General features: G+C 38.1%; 1 pseudogene; it reads right to left on the bottom strand.

Annotated features, from left to right (window-relative positions):
* Positions 1-1,318: 1,318 nt before the first annotated feature.
* Positions 1,319-2,890, bottom strand: LOC137620920 (protein FAM200B-like; annotated as a pseudogene).
* Positions 2,891-5,000: the final 2,110 nt, after the last annotated feature.

Genomic DNA, 5,000 nt, shown 5'->3' with positions numbered 1-5,000 from the left:
GTGGGTGGTAGCCACCTTGCAGCATCACAGGGTTGGCATCTCTGTCCTTCCGTATTTATGTCAGCTTCGGTTGATGTTGAGTAGTTGTTCTTTTCGACAGGAGTGGTGATGTTGATGGAGGTCTAACAGGTAGTGAAGCGGCTGTCCACAGGGGCATCAACTTTGGTCATCAGGTCCTTCATAGGCAAGGTATTGTCAACTGGGATGGCTGTGCATACAAGTTCAGGTAAGAGTTGTACCCAAAGGATATGAACTAGGTTCAACTTCCGAGGAGAGCCTTCTGCAACAGGTTGTAGGTAAGCATTACTGTTCATCTCCCTGTGAGTGAGCGAGGCTTTTTGATCCCCGAACGGTTGTTAAAAGAGCTGAAAAAGTACGCTATACATATGGCTGGTGATGGCAAACACTGCTCCAGAAGGTATTTTATCAGAGCCTATTTTGTGAGTCACATCCTCAATACGAAACTGGACCTCAGAGCACCTAAACCAGGTGAATGCCACTGTATGGGCGAAGGGCGGTAGTTTCAGGGGTGTGGCGTTGATAGGAGTTTCAGGGTTGTAGGGCGAAAATATCAAATAGTAAGAAACAGCACTGCAGTAAGGCGGGATGCTGGAGGGAACTATACACTCTGATGGTCACCAATGTACGAGGGAGTCGTTATAGTGAGGCTCGGTGAATGCAACTAAACTTTATTAGATAATTTTTGGGTTTATATACATCAGTGGTTCCCAAACTATCTTACCTGACGCCCCATTTTTACTTCCAGTAGACCCGTACGCCCCCACTCCTCCCTTTTTTTTATATGAAATGATTCTTACATTCATTTCTTAGCATTGTACAGGAAAACAGATTTCTGTTTGTATTACATTTAAATAATGAAAGCCACTCTAACAAATAATAGTACATTCCAGTAACTAAAAACGAAACAATTAGTTCAAGTCTGTTGCGCTGTTTTGTTTTCAGAACAACAAGAGCTGAAGATCCTGCTTCCCAAAGATAAGTAGAAGAAAAGGGAAGAATCACACGAAGTGCTTCTTCACCTACTTTTATGTACATGGGGAGATATTTCACCCAAACCTTTTCTAAATTCATTGTTTCAAAGTCCCTTTTCGCGCTCGAGTCACATTTCAAATCGATGGCTTCCTGTTGCAGTGATTCCAGTAGCAATTCCACATCAGTGTTAAATGAATTCTGCACTAATATCCAAAGAGAATTTTCCATTGAGATATCTGGAAAATAGTGTGTAAATTCCTCAGCAATGGAATTCAGACAAGAGCTCATTCAGATGTGAGAACGATGAAAAGTTCCCAACTTGTACTTATCTTTTCCAAAGATTAATTTTTTTGGTGAAAGCTCTGATTACATCAGAGTGTGCAATGATGTTTTTGTTTCTTCCTTGTAATTTCAAATTGAGGTTGTTGATAGCCTTAAAAAAGTCCACAAGGTATGCTAGTGAGAGCTGAAAGTCTTCCTCTCTGAATGCTTCATACAATTTGTCTTGTTTCTGCTTCTGCAAGAAAATTTCCACTTCATCCTTGAGCTCGTAAAGACAACTCAGCATGTTTCCCTTGGAAAGCCAACAGACTTCTGTGTGAAACAGGAGAGTCTTGTAATCAGTGTCCAGATCTGAGCAAAGAGCTGCGAAAAGCCTAGAATTCAAAGAGCTATTCTTTACAAAATTCACCACTTTTATTGCCAAATTCAGTGAACTGTGTAGATTACCTGGCAGAGTTTTGCTTGTTAATGATTGCCTGTGGATAACACAGTGAGTCCCAGTTATAGCAGGATTTTTTCTTTCACCAGTTTCAAAAATCCAGAGCGAGATCCAATCATTGCTGGGGCACCATCAGTACAAACACCGACTAATTTTTCCCATGAAAGACCGTACTCATGGAAAAACTCATGCACATTTGAAAAAACATTGATGGCCTTTGCTGTTGTCACCGGTGCTGCTGAGAAAAGAATTTCTTCTTTCACAGTTCCTTCATCCACGAATTGAGAATAAACAAGAAGCTGGCAGAGATGAGCAACATCAGTACTTTCGTCGCACTGTATTGCAAAGAAGAGAGATGATTTTATTCTGTTCAAAACTTGTTCTTTTATGTCTTCTAAAAGTTCATCAATGTGACAACAAAGGGCTGAAATGTGACGTCAGCAGAGAAAAATTTCCATTGATACTTGGTGCTTGCAAACAATAATATGAGGGTCTGAAATCCATGGATTGGGATGGCGGATCCATTGGCAGTTACTATTACCAGGTGGCAGGCAGACATGGGCGGGTTTAGACAGACTACATCGTATCCTGGAGATTGGCCTTGGCAAAAGAGGAAGGTAAACACTCAGGTCTACGAAAAGTTACCGCTACATACCTGTGTCCTGTAAGAAGAAAAGATTAGTGACAAGGTAGGCCACTGCCACAATCGATGGCCCACTTTAACTTTTTTCCCACTGACAACCGCTCGCACATTTCCTTGCACTATCCCTGAATCTTGATTGGTAGTAGCATAACTGTAGGTGATGGGGGTCGGAAAGTGGCTATGGAGGTCTTTGGTTGGGGTCTGAGAGTGGTGTCATATGTGGGTGGTAGCCACCTTGCAGCATCACAGGGTTGGCATCTCTGTCCTTCCGTATCTATGTCAGGTTCAGTTGATGTTGAGTAGTTGTTCTTTTCGACAGGAGTGGTGATGTTGATGGAGGTCTTAAAGGTAGTGAAGCGGCTGTCCACAGGGGCATTGACTTTAGTCATCAGGTCCTTCATGGACAAGGTATTGTCAACTGGGATGGCAGTGCATACAAGTTCAGGTAAGAGTTGTACCCAAAGGGTATGAATTAGGTTCAACTTCCGAGGAGAGCCTTCTGCAACAGGTTGTAGGTAAGCATTACTGGTCATCTCCCTGTGAGTGAGCGAGGCTTTTTGATCCCCGAACGGTTGTTAAAAGAGCTGAAAAAGTACGCTATACATATGGCTGGTGATGGCAATCACTGCTCCAGAAGGTATTTTATCAGAGCCTATTTTGTGAGTCACATCCTCAATACGAAACTGGACCTCAGAGCACCTAAACCAGATGAATGCCACTGTACGGGCGAAGGGTGGTAGTTTCAGGGGTGCGGCATTGATAGGAGTTTCAGGTTTGGAGGGCGAAAATATCAAATAGTAAGAAACAGCTCTGCAGTAAGGCGGGATGCTGTAGGGAACTATAAACTCTGATGGTCACCAATGTACGAGGGAGCCGTTATAGTGAGGCTCGGTGAATGCAACTAAATTTTATTAGATAATTTTTGGGTTTATATAAATGGATTCGCGAAGAGAAACGTCCGCAAAATTTCAAACACAATTTAATACAAGTTAGCAAGCTTACACAGGTAGGTCTATTACCAGTGCAAGGAAGAGAGAGTGATAAGATAAGAAAATAAAACAGTTATAACGGGGGTTGCTAACCTATGATGCATGCCCAAACAGTAGCATATTGCATGATTACAATTGGTGCACTATACCCTAGAGATAATAAATGAAAAAGGCCTGCTAGCCCAATGAAAACTAATGATGCTAATAATAATACTTTCCTTTACAACTGCGACATCTGTCCTCACTATAATATCTATATATATATATATATATATATATATATATATATATATATATATATATATATATATATAAATATATATATATATATTTATATATATATATATATATATATATATATATATATATATATATATATATATATATATATATATATATATATATATATATATATATATATATATATATATATACACACACACACACACACACACACACACACACACACATATATATATATATATATATATATATATATATATATATATATATATATATCCAATGATTATATGTTTAACCGCCAAATATTTCCAAATCACTATACTTGAAGGATTGAAATGGGGTTAAAGTTTTTGTGGCATATCTGAATTACAAGTGAAAAAAAATGGGGCATAGGAAACAAAAGTTTGGCCACCCCTGAGTTATGGTATACAATCATGTATGAAACACGTGAAGTACACTATCCTTAAAGGCACAAGGAAGTGAAGAAGTGAAGGGACATTATTGTTTTCACATAACAGAAACACACCAAAAGACAAACTTATACGTTCTTGTATGTCTGTAAAGAAATGGACTTTATATGCAGTAAATCTAACGATCAGATCGAAGAGAGCAATTTCACGGAAAGAGTTTTCATTGCAAGTAAAAATCTACATTCTGGTATTTCAGTCAGATGTAGCTAATTCTTTTTTAATACAGCTGCAATAGGCACCAAAATCTGCATTCAAATTTCCAGTTTTAACGCGGAAGGATATTTTGATACATCACCTGTCGCCTGGCAAAGAGAGAGAGAGAGAGAGAGAGAGAGAGAGAGAGAGAGAGAGAGAGAGAGAGAGAGAGAGAGAGAGAGAGATTGTAAATTATACATCAATCGCTGAACTAAGGCTATGCTTTTTTGTTCACATCCTTGGAAGATATGAAAGCTAGCATTTATACAGGTTTTTGTAATTCACTATTCAAAACGGTGCTTGTGGTATCTTGTATTATAAGCAGAATGATATCATAAAATGCAGTCCAATGGGATTAGAAGATAATAGATTTAACAAATACCTTTATTGCCACTTAATTATTAGAAACAAGATAAAATTATTTTTTAAACTGTAAACGAATAAGTGATGACTAGAGTATTTAATGAAAGGTGTGTCTGTATGTGTGTGTGTTTAATTCGAGATAAACAGTAAAAATTTATAGTAAAAACATGCTTAGAGGTTATTTCATATCGAGCATTGTATACTATAATAGATATCATTTCTCAGTACTATGGTTCCACTATAGTTAAACAGTAAAAAAAACTTATCAGACAAAATCCAATCATTTCAACCACTAGAATGATAGGCTTAATAAATGTATTTTTATTCCCATCGTGGAAATTATGGATCTTGATATATATATAAGTAATCCCAAAATCGGAAAT

Source organism: Palaemon carinicauda, chromosome 2 (assembly GCF_036898095.1).
Source record: "Palaemon carinicauda isolate YSFRI2023 chromosome 2, ASM3689809v2, whole genome shotgun sequence".
NCBI classification, from domain to species: domain Eukaryota; kingdom Metazoa; phylum Arthropoda; class Malacostraca; order Decapoda; family Palaemonidae; genus Palaemon; species Palaemon carinicauda.
The sequence above is the reverse complement of the archived record's forward strand: the minus strand, read 5'-3'. Positions and strand labels throughout refer to the sequence as shown.